The sequence below is a fragment of the Schistocerca cancellata genome, chromosome 1 (assembly GCF_023864275.1).
Source record: "Schistocerca cancellata isolate TAMUIC-IGC-003103 chromosome 1, iqSchCanc2.1, whole genome shotgun sequence".
Taxonomy (NCBI): domain Eukaryota; kingdom Metazoa; phylum Arthropoda; class Insecta; order Orthoptera; family Acrididae; genus Schistocerca; species Schistocerca cancellata.
The window spans coordinates 918,809,471-918,828,341 of record NC_064626.1 but is presented as its reverse complement, the minus strand read 5'-3'; the positions used below and the strand labels follow the sequence as shown (position 1 = coordinate 918,828,341).

General features: G+C 40.8%; 1 non-coding gene across 1 annotated transcript; it reads right to left on the bottom strand.

Annotated features, from left to right (window-relative positions):
- Positions 1-18,561: 18,561 nt before the first annotated feature.
- On the bottom strand, positions 18,562-18,645 carry Trnas-gga (transfer RNA serine (anticodon GGA)). Its single transcript is given in 2 exon segments — positions 18,562-18,596; positions 18,606-18,645. It is a non-coding gene; the product is annotated as a tRNA-Ser (tRNA).
- Between the last annotated feature and the right edge of the window lie 226 nt (positions 18,646-18,871).

Sequence of the window (18,871 nt, the reverse complement as noted above, 5' to 3'; positions counted from 1 at the left end):
TATTCCATAAGCACGCAATTTCACTACAAGTCTCTTGTGTGATACAGCATCAAAAGCCTTCCGGAAATCCAGGAATTCGGAATCCATTTGAAATCCCTTGTCAATAGCACTCAACACTTCGTGCGAGTAAAGTTGGTTCAAACGGCTCTAAGCACTATGGGACTTAACATCGGAGGTCATCAGCCCCCTTGACTTAAAACTATTTAAACCTAACTAACCTAAGGACATCACACACATCCATGCCCGAGGCTGGATTCGAACCTGCGACCGTAGAAGCAGTGCGGTTCCGGACTGAAGTGCCTAGAACCGCTCGGTCACAGCGGCAGGCTGCGAGTAAAGAGCTAGTTGTGTTTCACAAGAACGATGTTTTCTAAATCCTTGTCAATAGACCATTTCCTTCGAGGTAATTCATAATGTTCGAACACAATATATGTTCCAAAATCCTGCTGCATATCGACGTTAATGATATGCGACTGTAATTTCGTGGGTTACCCTTGCCACATTTCTCGAATATTGGTGTGACCTGTGCAACTTTCCAGTATTTTGGGACGGATTTTTCGTCGAGCGAACGGTTGTATATGCACTACTGGATCAGCACACTCAGAATGAAACTTAACTGGTATACAGTTTGGACCAGAAGACTCGCTTTTATTAAGTGATTGAGTTGATTCACTATTCCCGAGGTTATGTACTTCTATGTCACTCATGTTGGCAGCTGTTCTTTATTCGAATTCTGGAATTTTTACTTCGTCTTCTTTGGTGAAGGCATTTCGGAGGCTCTGTTTGTAACTCTGCTTTGGCAGCACTGTCTTCGATAGTATTGCTATCGCGCAGAGAAGGCATTGATTGTGTCTTGCAGCCAGCATACTTCACATACGACCAGCATCTCTTTGGATTTTCTGGCAGGTTTCGAGACAAAGTTTAGTGGTGGAAGCTATAGTAAGCATCTCACCAAAGTCCGCACTAAATTTCGAATTTCTATAAAAGATCGCCATACTTGGGCTTTTGCGTCTCTTTAAATTTGCATGATTTTTTTTTGCTTCTGCAAGACTGTTCTGAATCGTTTTGTGTACCATGGAAGATCAACACCATCGTTTGTTAATTTATTGGGTATGTGGGGCGGCGAGTGAGTTGTAAAAATAAATTTGCTGTATAAATGCTTGCAATTCAAAATGTTTGAATCAGTTTCAGGCTTTTAAAATGTTGTTAATGCTGTCTTTCGCCGTTCTCAACACTGGCTCTCTATTTACCTTTTAGCACCCAGAAAGTGATTTAATAAAACGTGGAGCCTGTAAAGAGAGTTCCTAGTGCCCACTTCATCTGAGAATACCATTATAGCTGCAGCTTATAGCTCTGAGGAATTAGGAGATTGTTCGGGATTTCTAATCAAAACGATTTTCCAAAATAGTTGAGTATATTCTGAAATTCACTGATAACAAACACAAGTATCCCTACAACCTAACTAACAGAGCAGTTCAGAGTCTAATGCGCTGATGCAACTATAAATGTCCGAATTAAATGTTAAAAGAATGCTCGCCAAGATTTGATGAGAATATTTCATCAAACGCCACGCTATAATAATTGGTAGAATGTCTGTCCCGCGACGGCACGTGAAAATACGACAATACGCAAACTGAGGCTAGATAATGCAAATCATCCCAGAATTAATCCTTTACTTGAAATGCTTTCACGGTTCCGCGTATCTCTAGTAACTTAATACGGCACCCGAGGCTGTTTGTAGCAGTGCTTCCGAGTGAAGCGACTCCCGACACAGCTGACGTGCTATTCAGCGTCTGGAGAGAACTGGGGCCTTCCTTCCTCGCGCAGCGCTCTTATATATATAGCCGCGGTGCGGACGGCCAAGAGAACGCCTGTTCAAATCGGCTCTCCCGACTAGCCGCTGGGCTAGTAACGTACCACTTCAAGTTACATAATAATTTATAGCTTCTTTTGCTGATGGCCGATGAAGCTCTTAATTTAAACGTGCATTCAGCACGCAGGTAAATATTGATAATAAAATTTTGACGTGGCTAAGTTAACTATTTTGGGCGAGAGAATTAATTAAATTACGCTGCACGCAGCAGATGAGCTCTGAACTGGCCCTTTTGAGATCCGCTATCGCTATAATTTTATAGGTATTCAAAAGAAACTTTTCACATCTTCATAGTCATAGCGGACCTCCAACCTATTTAAATCTAAACATCCTAGCCTTATTTATTAGCCTACTTAATCTATCTTGCTTCCTTCAGTTTTGAGACGAAAACCAGAAAATCATGAATTTCCACTAAAGTCTTAATCTGTGAAATCCAAAGTACTGTTTTTATTAAATCATTATGAAAGATGAATCTAAATATAAATTTTGAAGTCTCTAGCTCTTTTCTGTTGCGCCAATGATTTTTTTCAGAAAAACGTCCAAATTTCAAAATGGCTGAAGTTATCGAACTGATATTTAACACACATTAATTTAGTATTATTCCTGACATGCTAGAAAAGTTTTAGGTCATTTGCTTGATTTTTAAGGTATTGCGCAACATTTATGACGTCAGAGCTAGTTACAGCAGACTGGCTGGCACACAATGGAAACTGATGTGAATTTACTACAGCGTGAGTAGGCTGCTTCCCTACATCACCCTCTACTTAAATTTTTTTTTGTTTATGAATGTTAATGAATGAAAAAAAATTTAATTACAAAAAGGGAAGCAAGAGTACAGTTTAACTCCCTATAAAAAAAATCAAAATTGAAATATAAACATGTAGAAACATTAAAGAAAACTGATTACCTACATTAATTATTTAAATTGTGGGCATGTTCACTGCCTTTTAAACAATGTCATTACTCAAAATTTTAAGCAAAGTCAATGAAATATTTTGGCATACATATTGCCTTAGATAAACAAACACATACAAATTGAAAAATTATGAAAATCTTAGATCCATTAAATACATTAAATACATTTTACATACACAAATTCAAAGAAAATAACATGATACATAAACAGATGATTATCTCTTAGCAGTCTTTTCTAAACCTGAAAGAGAAGTTCACAAATAATTTTTACACACGTGCTGGTAGCCGCTTTGGCTGGCGTCCTACACTTCCATTCACAAGGGTAGAGGAGGGGAAGTTGCTATGGTGTGCGTCCTTCACGTTCTCTCTAAATTACATGGGGGAAAGGGGAGGGGTCACTGTGAGTTGTGTCCAAGTCACTCCACACTTTCACGCAGCTACCAGGCTGCCATTATCTGGTTTGTCCTGTAGAACAAACAAAAAGAGTGCCTCAGACTCTGTTCACTTAATATCTAAGGGTGGGTCACAATGAAATGGGTATATATACATTTTATCCTTCAATATTTTGCTGGAACAAAGTTAACAAAACTTTTTCAACATTACTCTCGCGGTTACTTAAATATCATAAAATCGGTAAACAAATGGCTCAAAACGCCGTTAGTCACTTACTAGAGAAAATTTATGCTCAAGGCATACAATCAGGAGTCCTATTTAACATCAATTTATTATTTCTGGGCCGGAACACTGAACCAATGCTCGGTACATTCCTGACACATTTGTATATTAAGCACTTAACTGACTCATCTTAGATTACCTTATTCTTAGAGATAGTATGAGTATGATTAGTGGTTGTTTTCTCAGCTTCTTTGTACATGTGAGTAACTTTTGGTAATAGTACAGTTCTGAGTATTCAAAACACACTACGTTTAGTTGATTACAAAATCCACTTATTGGTCCTCTGCTGTTGTGTTCCACATCTGCAATTAGGTACTTACTTACTTTGAAGTGTATTTATGCTGAGCTAAACTTAATGTTTCACGTCTGCCATTATGTTATTTATTTTGCTAGTGCGTGTACTTATTTAATACTCACTCTATTAATATTTAAAGCATAGGATAGCACATTTATTTCATATTCATAGTGTATTGCAGCTGATTAGTTTGCTCACGTGGCAATCCATTTCCACTCGATCGGACGCTGAAACCTCAGGTAGTCTCTCTCGACCTACCACTAAAGTGCATCAAGTAATTATGGACGAGCGAAATGCTAAATTCCTTAAACCTATAGGACACCATGAGCTGCTCTGTCTCATCTAACATAAGGGTACCTATGGTCGCATTCACGCCTCCAACTCTTAACCTCAATACGTGTAGGTGTATCCTGTCACACACTACACTAAAATAATGGCCAGCTCCAACCTTATAGATACTTCAGGGACGTGTCCTTCACGTCTCAACCACAAACACTGCTCAATTCTATTACACTGCCTTTCCTTGCTACACCAGGTGAGTTTAATCTTACAACTTATCTGCATATTTTTCCTAACACTAAGCAATCTCTTTTACTATTTCTTAGTTAGCTCTAATGCATACATTAGGTTTCACTACCACTTCAGATCCTGCTTGTATATGAATTCATATATCTTTTTAAATTACTGTTGGTGGACCATTTCCAATAAAACAACACTTTGTACTTACTATTTTACCAGGGTTCTATACATACTTGTTACTCAAATACATTGTATCTTAATTACATCATACTTCTCTATTGTTTGTCACTATTAGGTTTGTCACATTAGGTATTTTTCTTCACTAATCGGTGGATAGAATGGTTACAGAACTCACAGAACTCATGGCTTGATAGCCATGACAGAAAATTTTCATGTCTGGAAAGAAGAGGTCGAAATTTTTTTTTTTTTTTTTGGATAGGAAAGATGAAGAATGAGTGAGACCTGAAAGGGAAAGAAGATCTCACACAGCTGGGACTGCACAGCTGCCACACTGTGTAGAGGTTACAGAACAACCTCCTCCCTACAGCATTCATTGGCTGAATGCTGACTTGATAGTCATGACAGAAAATTTTAGTATTTGGAAAGAAGAGGTCGAAATTTTTGTGGATAGGAAAGATGAAGAATGAGTGAGACCTGAAAGGGAAAGAAGATCTCACACAGCTGGGACTGCACAGCTGCCACACTGTGTAGAGGTTACAGAACAACCTCCTCCCTACAGCATTCATTCATAACCTTTGCCCACGCCACGTCGATCTGAAAATACCTGATGATGCCTCTTTAGAACCTGTCTCAGTTCTTCCTTTTGATTGTCTGAAGTCTTATCTATTTCCTGCCATTTCGCTTCTATTTTGTCCACTATAATTGCTTCTTCTTCTTTTTCTGTGTTCAGCTTACTGTAACTAAGATTAACACCTTCGTCCCAATACCTCCTATTTTTCAGAACTCGTATAGGCAGCTCCCAAGTTTCCTCATCAGTTACTACATGTTTATCACTAAAAGGGACTATACTTACTCCGGTTATTGGCAAGACCATTTTTAACTGGCTTCTTTCAAAGTCAACAACACTCTGATATTTTGACAAGAAATCTATGCCAATTAAAACCTCAATACTGAGATTGTTTACAATTAAACACGGATGATCAATTAAATTACCATTAATGTTAAAAGGTAGTAAAGCTTCTTGCTTTACAGTTTTTGAAACCTTGCCAGTAGCACCAATTATTCTTAGTCCTGATACCCTCATTACTGTAAGCTTGTCTTTACCAGGTAATGCATCAAAGAAGGACTGAGATATTGCACTCACCTCACTTCCACTGTCTAAGAGACAACGTACATTGATACCCAACATATTCACTATTATTATAGGGTGGCTTATTCTAGGTAGTACAGGTGGTTTCTCAAATTCATCTAGTAGTTCCTTTTGGATTTGTCTCCAACTAAAGTGATTGACATTTGTCTTCATTACATTTAGGTCACAGTGTGTAGGGGTTTCCTGAATTACATTTTCAGCTGCCTTTTCCAGTCGGTCTATTAATTTTAAATCGAAACACCGCACTACTTCATTACATTTAGTTTGCTGAACATAACCCAAATTACTGCAGTCTGAGCGATTCTGCGTCTCCAGACCGGGCATAACACTAGTTACAGCTAAACCACTTTCACCATTATCGTCGGTTTCCTTCTCAAGTGACAACTGGTCACAGCTACTGGGTACATCGACCCTCAACAGCCTACCCTCTACATTCTCACTTATCTCCTGTCCTAAATTTATTAGTACATTATTAACATCCTGCACAGGCACTTTAGATAAGAGCACATCATCTTCATCGTAAATATAAGCATGAATTTCTTCTGCTTCTTCACCTGTCAATTCAGTATTTTGTAGCTCCTCCCTATTGTTACACTGCTGCGCCTTCTCTTTCTCTTCCCACTTAGAAAGCGTTTCTAACACGGTATCTATCAAATACTGTGAGTGATCTAATATTTCTGTTGTATCCTTAGATGCTACCGACTCTTCATCCACATGTTCAGTTTGAGTATTCTGATCAGTCTTATCAATTCCCTTAACTACTGGCTTAGGAAAAGTAACCGCCTGGAGAGCGCCAGTGTCCTCATAGACGGGAACTAGTTTTCCAGCCTCGGGCTACTGCTGTTTCCTTTAGTTTCATTATAGTTGACTGGCACAGCATTACTTTCCGTACTGTTGTTTACATGCATATTTCTGTTTGGAACAAAATTATTATCCCTTGGACGCCATTGTTGGTTCTGATAATTATTTCCCCAATTCCTACCTCTCTTAGGATGGCGAATACCTACTGTTCTGCTGTTTACATTGCCATTTTGCTCGTTCCTAAAATTACTATTATTGTTATTGGCATTTCTGTTATTACGTGCTTGCTCCTCATTGGCAGCAACACGTTCCACACGTTCCAGATACTCAATGAAACGATCCAGATTGTCTCTAGGGGCAGATATAATTCTAGTTTGCCAATACCATGGCAGTTTGGCTTCAAGACCTAGTATATTCATTTCTGGTTTTAGCTTTTCCGCCAAATATGACAAACGTGAAATCCATGACCCAGCAAACTCTTTAATTGATTCCTTGCCTGCATTGAAGCGTTTTCCACTCCAAAATTCTCTCAACACTTCATTTTGCTTATTGCTAGACCAATATTCATTAATGAAAGCTGTTTTAAACTCCGCTAATGTTTTACACTTCAACATAACATCAGCTGACCAACGCATGGCGTCACCTGCTAAATGGCTTTTAATAAATGAGATTTTCTCTCGTTCAGACCAAGTTGGTGGAATCACATCTTCAAAATCGTTCCAGAAATCTAGCGGGTGGATATTTTTATCTGGATCAAACCGCAAGAACTGCCGACACCCGATAAAAGCGGCGTTTGCAGCTACAACTTGTTGTATACTACCATTACCAGAAGTTACTGAAGCTACTTTACTCTCAATGTTAGCAATGTTAGTACTGATATTTTCTACTTTCATTTCAACATTATCTACTCTTTGTACAATATGAGTAGTATCAGTTTTAATTGCATCTACGTCTGCTTGACATATGTTTACTTTAATATTAACATCTTTAAATCTATCTGAGCACAGTTCAGATTCCGCCTCGATCTTTTCTGTTAACTTGTGCTCCAGCTTCGCATCTTCCATTTGGAAGTCTTTGCGAACCTCAGCAACTTCGGATTTAACTGTTTTATACATTTCAGAAAACTGTTGAGCAACCTTTTTCTTAATATCCTCATGGTTGTAGTCAATTTTATAATTCAAACTGTCTAGATCCTCTTTCAACTTATTGCAACCAGCCTTGAAGGTATCGTCCATTACCTCCAATCGTTTATTAAAATTAGTTTGACTGGCCACAATCCTGTTATTTACCTCAATTATATCAGATTTTAATTCAGCATTACTGGCAGCTATTTTTGCATTACTGTTTTTGACCTGTTCACTTATTTCAGACTTTAACTCAGCTGTCATTTGTGCATTACCGGCAGCTATTGCTTGTAATATAACATTTAAATCAATAGCCCCAGCATCTTTGGGTTGCTCACTAGCTGGCTTTTTATCACACTCAGGTGACGAAAAACTAGCTCCAACACCAGAATCATCAAAATTAAATGAAACTTCTGATTGATTAGTCCTATCTAACTTCTCCTTCTTAAACTCTACCATCTCTGATGACTGTTTCATTTTTAATTCATCAGAGAAACTATCATCCAATAAATTTACAATTTCTACTTTCTGCTTTACTACTGGGGTCTCTATTATTGAATCATTGCCCCTTCGCACACTACTGTCAGGAGACAATACTTCATATTTCACTTTAACATTACTACTTTCATGCATATTTACACTTGAACCGTTGTCTGGATTTACAGTTCCTTCAACAGACATAGGTTCTGATTTAAGTTTAACCTCAGTTTCTTTTGGCGGTTCCATCGCAGACAGTCTTTTAGTGCAGGTTAGTAAAATTTTTAACAGTTTTTCACTTAACTTAGTTCCTTCTGCAAGACGTTGTCGGTGCGGCGTACCAAGATTACTGATGCGACGTGGCACGTTGAACTGCAGACGGCACCCTGACGGCTGATGTGTGTTTGCGTGGCCTGCAACTGCAGGCGCGGCTCCGGCTGCTGCGGCGGACGACTGCGGTACGGCGAAACTGGCTTTTCGCGATGCCGGCAGCACCGCTAGACTCAGTGCCAGCTCCGTCAATCCAGATGCGTTGTTAATCCAACTGCGTTGTCCACATGCCCACGTAACATTACTACTTTCATGCATATTTACACTTGAACCGTTGTCTGGATTTACAGTTCCTTCAACAGACATAGGTTCTGATTTAAGTTTAACCTCAGTTTCTTTTGGCGGTTCCATCGCAGACAGTCTTTTAGTGCAGGTTAGTAAAATTTTTAACAGTTTTTCACTTAACTTAGTTCCTTCTGCAAGACGTTGTCGGTGCGGCGTACCAAGATTACTGATGCGACGTGGCACGTTGAACTGCAGACGGCACCCTGACGGCTTTCACTGTTCTATTACTCAGCTGCGTGTCGCATTCCACTCGCGAATCCGAATAGTTAAAAATCACTTTCACTTAGTCGATTTCCCGGCCGATGCACCATATGTGGGGCGGCGAGTGAGTTGTTAAAATAAATTGTTATTTAAATGTTGGAAAAACACTGCATTTCCCGGCCGATGCACCATATGTGGGGCGGCGAGTGAGTTGTAAAAATAAATTTGCTGTATAAATGCTTGCAATTCAAAATGTTTGAATCAGTTTCAGGCTTTTAAAATGTTGTTAATGCTGTCTTTCGCCGTTCTCAACACTGGCTCTCTATTTACCTTTTAGCACCCAGAAAGTGATTTAATAAAACGTGGAGCCTGTAAAGAGAGTTCCTAGTGCCCACTTCATCTGAGAATACCATTATAGCTGCAGCTTATAGCTCTGAGGAATTAGGAGATTGTTCGGGATTTCTAATCAAAACGATTTTCCAAAATAGTTGAGTATATTCTGAAATTCACTGATAACAAACACAAGTATCCCTACAACCTAACTAACAGAGCAGTTCAGAGTCTAATGCGCTGATGCAACTATAAATGTCCGAATTAAATGTTAAAAGAATGCTCGCCAAGATTTGATGAGAATATTTCATCAAACGCCACGCTATAATAATTGGTAGAATGTCTGTCCCGCGACGGCACGTGAAAATACGACAATACGCAAACTGAGGCTAGATAATGCAAATCATCCCAGAATTAATCCTTTACTTGAAATGCTTTCACGGTTCCGCGTATCTCTAGTAACTTAATACGGCACCCGAGGCTGTTTGTAGCAGTGCTTCCGAGTGAAGCGACTCCCGACACAGCTGACGTGCTATTCAGCGTCTGGAGAGAACTGGGGCCTTCCTTCCTCGCGCAGCGCTCTTATATATATAGCCGCGGTGCGGACGGCCAAGAGAACGCCTGTTCAAATCGGCTCTCCCGACTAGCCGCTGGGCTAGTAACGTACCACTTCAAGTTACATAATAATTTATAGCTTCTTTTGCTGATGGCCGATGAAGCTCTTAATTTAAACGTGCATTCAGCACGCAGGTAAATATTGATAATAAAATTTTGACGTGGCTAAGTTAACTATTTTGGGCGAGAGAATTAATTAAATTACGCTGCACGCAGCAGATGAGCTCTGAACTGGCCCTTTTGAGATCCGCTATCGCTATAATTTTATAGGTATTCAAAAGAAACTTTTCACATCTTCATAGTCATAGCGGACCTCCAACCTATTTAAATCTAAACATCCTAGCCTTATTTATTAGCCTACTTAATCTATCTTGCTTCCTTCAGTTTTGAGACGAAAACCAGAAAATCATGAATTTCCACTAAAGTCTTAATCTGTGAAATCCAAAGTACTGTTTTTATTAAATCATTATGAAAGATGAATCTAAATATAAATTTTGAAGTCTCTAGCTCTTTTCTGTTGCGCCAATGATTTTTTCAGAAAAACGTCCAAATTTCAAAATGGCTGAAGTTATCGAACTGATATTTAACACACATTAATTTAGTATTATTCCTGACATGTTAGAAAAGTTTTAGGTCATTTGCTTGATTTTTAAGGTATTGCGCAACATTTATGACGTCAGAGCTAGTTACAGCAGACTGGCTGGCACACAATGGAAACTGATGTGAATTTACTACAGCGTGAGTAGGCTGCTTCCCTACAGGTATTAATCTCTCAGTTTCTGCTGATACTATTTCTTTGAATTCAAGCGACATATGGTCTACACTCACACTGTTGATTTGGAAGGAGTGGAGATTTTCTCTCCAGAAGGCATAAACTGAAATTTTATCTGCTTTCTTGAATAGGTATTTTTTTTTTTTTTGAAAGTTTGGGGGTTACAATATTCAGTCTCTCTACGACAACCCTGTGTTCACTACTCTCTGTATCCATTTTGATGCTCTTTATTAACTCAGGATTATTTGTTCCTAAGAGGTCAAATGTGTTTTTGCAACCGTTTACTATTTGTACGAGCTCATTAACTAACTGCAGTAAGTGAAGCCATCACAACCTGGAGCTGAGAGCGAAGTGTTACCAACTTGGCTCACTTCCGCACGCAACAATCACACTCCCTATCCATACTAAAGACCATGAAAAACGAAACTGTGGTGTCACCGCCAGACACCACACTTGCTAGGTGGTAGCTTTAAATCGGCCGCGGTCCATTAGTACATGTGGGACCCGCGTGTCGCCACTGTCAGTAATTGCAGACCGAGCGCCACCACACGGCAGGTCTAGAGAGACGTACTAGCACTCGCCCCAGTTGTACGACGACTTTGCTAGCGACTACACTGACGAAGCCTTTCTCTCATTTGCCGAGAGATAGTTAGAATAGCTTTCAGCTAAGTCCATGGCTACGACCTAGCAAGGCGCCATTAACCATTTCTATAGAGAGTCTCACTTGTATCATCAAGAATGCTGTATACAAATGATGGAGTAAAGTTAAGTATTCTAGCAGCTACGTACTTTTCTTTATAGCATTCATAACATATCCTGTTCCAGACCTCACGCCCGTCTGCGTTAGCTTATAGCGTGCATTTCGGCCTCCTCTATCTACAAGGTGTTGGCACATTTGCCAACACATCAGAAACCAGCGAGATAAAGGGATTGTCAGCATGTGCTGCGAAACTCTACTGTAGACCCTGACGAAACTGTAGGAACTGTGTCTAATTAATACTGTGATCAATACGCAGAGACTCAAAAACCTAATACCGGAGCTCTCAGGCGAAACTAAATAATTTGCCCATGGTTAGGAACTTGAAATATGTGACAAAATCGGTTCACTTTCCGACGCAAAAGAAAACGCTAGAACTGTGCCTATTAGACATTAAGTTAACCCGCGAAAACTCAAGGAACTAAACTATTACGGCACACAGATGAAGTTATACAATTCACTCCGCTTAGGAACTCTAATAAGTCACAAAATCGGTCACTTCCCTTGAACTCAATGACTTGAACCAAAGGCAGCTCCGACAATTGGACCGACATGATAATTCAAAAGGACACTCAAACCTTATGCGAAAATACACTGCCAGTGAACTGGAACGTGAACTTTCCAAAAGTACGAAAAATTCATCACACAGCCACAGAAAACAACGCAAACCAACAGTATCAATTAAGAGCATTCCTGTTGCAACAATACGTGAATGGACCAGCCAAAATATGCATAAGAAACAGAGCAACTATAAAAAACGAATTTAAAAATTTGCAACTAAATTCAAGAAAAGAACAGTCCTTGTCCGGTAGAGAGTTGGACACATTTGCAGTGTAGGATTCACGCATTGTGACTATCACCACTGAATACAGACTGTTGCAACGAAGTATGCATTAAAATTCTGCCCCACCAAGAGGAACAACACAGAATCGGCAATGTCTTTGTCCGAAAACCACACGAACAGTTTGGAAAAAACGAAACACTAGTCCAATGAAAGGAACTAATACACTTTAAAAAGAACTCCCAAACACATATGAAGAACAGCCTCGTCGCCATTGTTATGTGTGGCAGACGAGACGAGAGGAGATAACTTCAAAATGCACTTTAAACAAGTGGGAATAAACCTTGTCCTTAGCTGAATCGTGTTCCAGAGAGTATTGAAATACACACTTTTTAGTAACAACTATTTGTTTATTGACGTGAAACTAAACTAAGTACAGCTTCTGAGGGCAATTGCTCATGCAACTTGATAGCAACTGTTACGTCGATCATTGACGAAAGCCTAACAGACCATTAACATAAAAGCTGCGAACAGCAGGGAGAATAAGCGCCATCACATTCCCATGAGGATAGAACATCATGGGCTACAGACGCAGATCCAGAGAAGCAGAGCCCTAGGGAGTACTTCACTGTGAGGGCGAGAAGACACATTGCAATAAGCAGCAGCAGAGGCAGGTTTTGGGTCCGTAGCGGTGAGTCGTGGCAGCAGATGGATGGTTGGAGCCCGAAGTTTAACTGGCTCTCGAGGGGACAAAACGGTAATTTAAGTACGTGTCAGCGGAGGACTGCATGCGTAGTATCATGTGGAAATGTGACAGCGCAGACGAGAATGGTTCCTGCAACTGCAGCGCTATGTACTGCAATCTGCATGCCACGTATCTGCGCGGATTGAGCCCCCATATACTGTGGCGCCTGCAGGAGGGTTGGCGGTAAGCATCTCAGTTACCCTTACTATTGATACACAACCTCCGTGAGACTAGGACCGAAGAATATCCATGAGGTGTGATTGCTGAATATACAGGAGAGCAGCACTCCATATACCACAGAAGAGAGAGAGGGTGAGGGTAGTAGATAGTTTGGATTCAGGAAAGGAAAAGGTAAAAGAGAGGCGATTCTGTACATTTGATAATGGAAGCAAGATTGATGGACATTCAAAACACGCTCATAAAAATTCGTCGATCTAGAAAAAGCGTTCTGCAGTGTAAAATAGGACAAGATGTTGGAAATTCTGAGACAAATACGGATATATTACAGGGAAAGATGGGTAATATACAGTAAGTACTAGAACTAAGAACAAAAAATAGGGTTGGCTGACGAAGAACCAACTGTTCCCATTAATAACATTATATAACAGGAAGAAGCCTTTAGCCCCTACCGTTTAATATACGCATCGAAATGCAATGAAGAAAATAAAAGAAAGGTTCCAGGATGGAAGGATATCAATGATAATATATGCTGAACTCATTGCTATAGTCAGTGAAAGTGATGAAGAATTACAGGAACTCTTGAGTGGAATGAGCAGTCTGATGGGTACAGAATATGGACTGAGGGTAAACCGGAAAAGAACAAAGTGGTAAGAAGTAGCAGAAATGAGTGAAGATAGAAACTTAATATCAAAATTGGTGATCACGAAGTAGACGAAGTTAAGAAAATCTGCTACGTTGGAAGCACAAAACCCTTGACTGACGAAGCAAGCAGAACATAAAAAGCAAACAAAGGGGGAATTACCCGCCAAGAGAATTCCACCGGCAGCAAACAGTGACCTTAATTTGAGGAAGAAATTACTGAGAAAGTACGTGTGGAGCACAGCACTTATGGTAGTGAATCGTGGACAGTATAAAAACCGGAACAGAAAAGAATCTAAGAGTTTGAGACACGGTGCCAAAAAAGAATGTTGAAAATCATGTGGACTGATAAGATGAGGATTAAGGAGGTTCTCTGCAGAATCGCTGTAGAAAGAAACGTGAGGAAAACACTGGCAAGAAGACAGGACAGGATGATAAGACTTACATTAAGACATCAGCGAATAACTCGCATACTACTAGTGGGAGCTGTAGAGCGCATAAACTGTGGAGGAAGACAGACTGGCATCCAGCAAATAGTTGAATACACAGGTTGCAAGTGCTGCTCTGACATGAACAAGTTGGCACATGACAAGAATTCGTGGCGCGCCGCATCAAACCAAGCAGCAAGCTGAAGACAAAAAAAAAGTGTCTTAATGTAGTTAGCATCAGACACAGCACTTTAATTTCCACTACGTGTCCGCTAGATAAATTGGACTCCCGTCCGTGAACGGAATAGGTAGGCGGGGAGGGGGAGATAGAATCATAATGATAATGCTACATCACTTATCTTCTCAAAACTTCTTCCAGTGTAGATATCGAGAGCGATGTAATATGTTCCGTCGGTCAGGATGTTCTTCATCTACTTACTTACGCGGTAGAAAGACCATTAGCAAGTCAACACGAGGAGGCACACAAAAGAAACCGAACTAAATTTTAGCTGGACAGCGCTTTTGTAGTACCGCGTTTTGCCGCTAGGAACGCATAAACGAACATTCTAGAATCAGTAAGGCTAGCGCTGTTGCTGAAGAAGGTCAGGGTTAGTTTCGGCAGAGTTTATAGCGACAACTGTTGTGTGTGTTTGTCGTTTTTGCATTGGTTGAGTATCGTGAACGGCAGTTAAATGCTGCTTCTTGCTACGAAAAAGTGAAGTAGAAACTCTTGAAATGTTGAAAACGGCGTACAAGGACAATGCTATAGGGAAAACTCAAGTGGTGGTGGTGGGGGGGGGGGGGGGGGGGTTCCTGTTTCGAAAATGGTGAAACGTGAATTGAAGACAAACCTCGTTTTGGTCGTTCTTCCATGGCCCAAATACATGAAAATGTTCAAAATGTTCGTGCAGTCGTCAACTAAGATCGACAACGGACCATTGAAGAAATTTTGGTTGTATCGGGAGCGTTTTGGTGTTCAGTGCAGTAGATTGTGACAGGAGATTTGCGTCAAGGGAGCACTACACAAATGGTTCAAATGGCTCTGAGCACTATGGGACTTAACATCTATGGTCATCAGTCCCCTAGAACTTAGAACTACTTAAACCTAACTAACCTAAGGACAGCACACAACACCCAGCCATCACGAGGCAGAGAAAATCCCTGACCCCGCCGGGAATCGAACCCGGGAACCCGGGCGTGGGAAGCGAGAACGCTACCGCACGACCACGAGATGCGGGCGAGCACTACACAAAGGAAGTACCTGGTAGGGTAGCAGATTACTTGTAAAGAGCACATAAGGATTTTTTAGGCTAGGCGGTAATTTCAGTTACTACGAACACTCGCCAGCCGGCACACAGCAAAGGAGTCAGACCGCGTTCAGAGTACAGACACATCGACTGCCAAAATTTTAACAGTAAATCGTCGATGTATTCGTCACAAAGTTCCCGAATTTACTGCCTTCCAGGAAGGTTCTGACGCTAAAATTATTCTAGGGAGCGAGATATACCTGAAATCCGAAGTGGAAAGCTCTGAGATGTGTAGCGAAGCATTGAACGTATATTGGAAAGACAGGTTAGGGACCGTAGGAGGGGGAGTTCTCATTCCAGTTAGTAGAAACATTATCTCTATTGAGGCTGAAGCTCACTATGACAGTGAAGTTACCTGGTCACGTGTAACAGGTCTAGGAGAACCCAAACTAATTGTCAGGTGTTTTTACCGGTCACTCGCACTGCAGGGGGTACAGACAGACTGTCAGACGAAGTACTTTTGAACACGTTTTCTGAAAATTGTCCTGAACAGCTTATTCGGCAGCCCACGCATAATGGAAATATCTCAGAATTTGTAGCTGCAAATTATCAACAAAATAAGTATAGAAAGGGAGATTAGCGATCATGGTGTCATTATAGAATCTATGGTTAGGAAACTTAATAAGTCGTTTAAGAAGGCTAGGAGAGTGTTTCTACCAGAAAGAGTAGACAATCAATTTTTTAGCATCTAATTTAGACAGTGAACTGACATCACTTAGTTCCAGTAAGATGGGCGTAGAGAAATTATGGGCAAAGTTTAAGCAGATTGTAAATACTGGTCTGGGGAATAATTGTGCCTAGTAAGTGAATTAAAGACGGAAAAGATCAACCATGGTATAAGAAAGAGACTCAGATAATTCTGAGGAAGCAGGTGCTTTTGCACTGTAGATAAGAGATTCCGCGCAAATGACGACAAGGAAAGGTTCTTAGAGATTTGTGCGTCTGCGAAAATATCTATGCACGAACTTACAACTACTACCACCGTCACAGCTTAGCAAAAGATCTGGCAGAGAACATGAGAAAATTCTGGTCCTATATAATATCGCTAAGTGGATCTAAGGTTTCCATCCCGTTATTTGTTGACCAGTCTGGTGCGGCACTTGAAGATAGCAAAACTAAAGCTGAAGTTTTAAATTTCACGTTCAAGAAATCGTTCACGCAGGACAATCGTATAAATAAACCGCCGTTAGACCCTCGAACAGACTCCTGTATTGACGACTACCCTGAAGGATTTTAAAACATGTAAGTCACAAGCTCCGGATGGAATGCCATCTCGGTTTTTCAGTGAGTACTCTACGGCATTGGCCACTTACTTAACTTGAATTTATTGTGAATCTGAAACCCAGTGCAAAGACCTAAGCGACTGGAAAAAAGAGCATGTGACTTCTGTGTATTAGAATGGCTAACGAACAGACCCGTAGAATTACAATGTCTCTACAACAATTTACTGCAGAATCCTTGAAAATATTCTCAGTTCGAATACAATAAATGCAATAAATTGTCTTGATACCGAGAGGCTTATGTATGGTCCTAGAAAGCGTCCCTCTTGCGAAACTTAGCTTGCTCTTTTTCTTACATGATATAATGCGAACTATGGATTAAGGGCAACAGGAATGTTCCATATTACTAGATTTCCGGGAAGCGTTTGATAGGGTGTCCCTTTGTAGGCTGTTACAGAAAGTAGGAGGATATAGAGTAGGTTCACAGATGTGGGAGTGGCTCGAAGACTTTAATTTGTAGAACCCAGTACGTTGTCCTCCACTGTGAGTGTTCAGTGAAGACAAAGGGTACCATCAGGAGTGGTACAGGGAAGTTTGATAGGATCGCTATTATTCTCTATACCGATACATAATTTGGCGGAAAGTGTGGGCAGCAATCTGCGGTTGTTTGCTGAAGATGCTGTGATGTACGGTAAGGTGTGGAAGACAGGTGGTTGTAGGAGGAGACAAGATGACATAGACAAAATTTGTAGTTGGTGCGATGAACGGCAGCTACCTCTGAATATATAAAAACGTAAGTTAATGCAGATGAGTAGGAAAAACCCGTAATGTTCGGATACAGTATTATTACTGTAGTGTCTGACAAAGTAAGGGCGTAACGTTGGAAAGCGTTGGAACGAGCATGTGAGGATTGTGGTAGGAAAGACTTCGGTTTATTGGGAGAATACTAGGAAAGTGTTGTTTATCTGTAAACGAGACCGCGAATATGACGCCAGTGCGACCTAATCTTGAGTACTGCTCGAGTGTTTGGGATCGGTATCAGATCGGATTAAAGGACATCGAAACAAGTCAGATGCGGGTGCTAGATTTGTTACTGGTTGGTTCGAACAACACGCAAATGTTACGGAAATGCTTCAGGACCTCAAATATAGATCCCTGGAGGGAAGGCGACGTTCTTTTAGAGGAACACTATTGAGAAAATTTAGAGGAGAGGCGTTTGAAGCTGACTGAAGAATGATTCTGTTACTTCCAAAATGCTTTGTGCGAATGACCACAAAGAAAAGATACGAGAAATTAGGGCTCTCATGGAGGCATATAGAGAGTCGGTTTTCTCTCCTAGTGTATGCGAGCGGAACAGGAAAAGAAATTGCTAGTAGTGGTATGGGGTACCCTCCGCTACGCGCCGCAATGTGAACTGCAGTGTATCGATGTAGACGTAGACGTGGAACGAAAGGGTGCCTGCCAAATTCGTGCCACGATTGCTGACTCCTGAACAAAAACAAGGTCGCGCTAAGGCATACTGTACTTCGAGAAAAAAGCCCCGAAATGATACAAACTTTCCTTTGAAAAATTATCACTGGTGGTGAAACGTTTTGCTGAATGTGAGCAACAATCAAGCAAAGGGTAACTTCTACTTCGTCTCGCCCCAAGGACGCTCGTCATGTGAAACCAAACATTAAATCAAGCTGTTTTATTTATTTATTTATTTTGGCGTGAGATAGTTAACCAGGCTTTCTATCTGGAAATTTTGAAAAGATTGTGCAACAGTGTGCGGCGGAAGAATCGTGATTTTTCCATCATGGCAATGCCCTGCACACTCAGCCCTGCCTGCGTGACAGTCTTAACCAAACAATATGGTTCAAATGGCTCTGAGCGCTATGGGACTTAACTTCTGAGGTCATCAGTCCCCTATAACTTAGAACTACTTAAACCTAACTAACCTAAGGACATCACACACATCCATGCCCGAGGCAGGATTCGAACCTGCGACCGTAGTGATCGCGCGGTTCCAGACTATAGCGCCTAGAACCACTCGGCCACCCCGGCCGGTCTTGACCAAACACTGTATGAGCTGTTCCCCAACCACCACCCCCCGCCCCCCCCCCCTTCTCAACCGACCTTGCACCGTTCGACTTTTTTTGTTCCTTAGAATGAAAAGATATGTGAAAGGGATGTGTTTTCTAATGTCGCTGAGGTGAAGAAAAAGACGACGGAGGCACTGTCAAGCATCACAAGAGATATTTAAACAATGTTTTGTAAAATGAAATAAAAG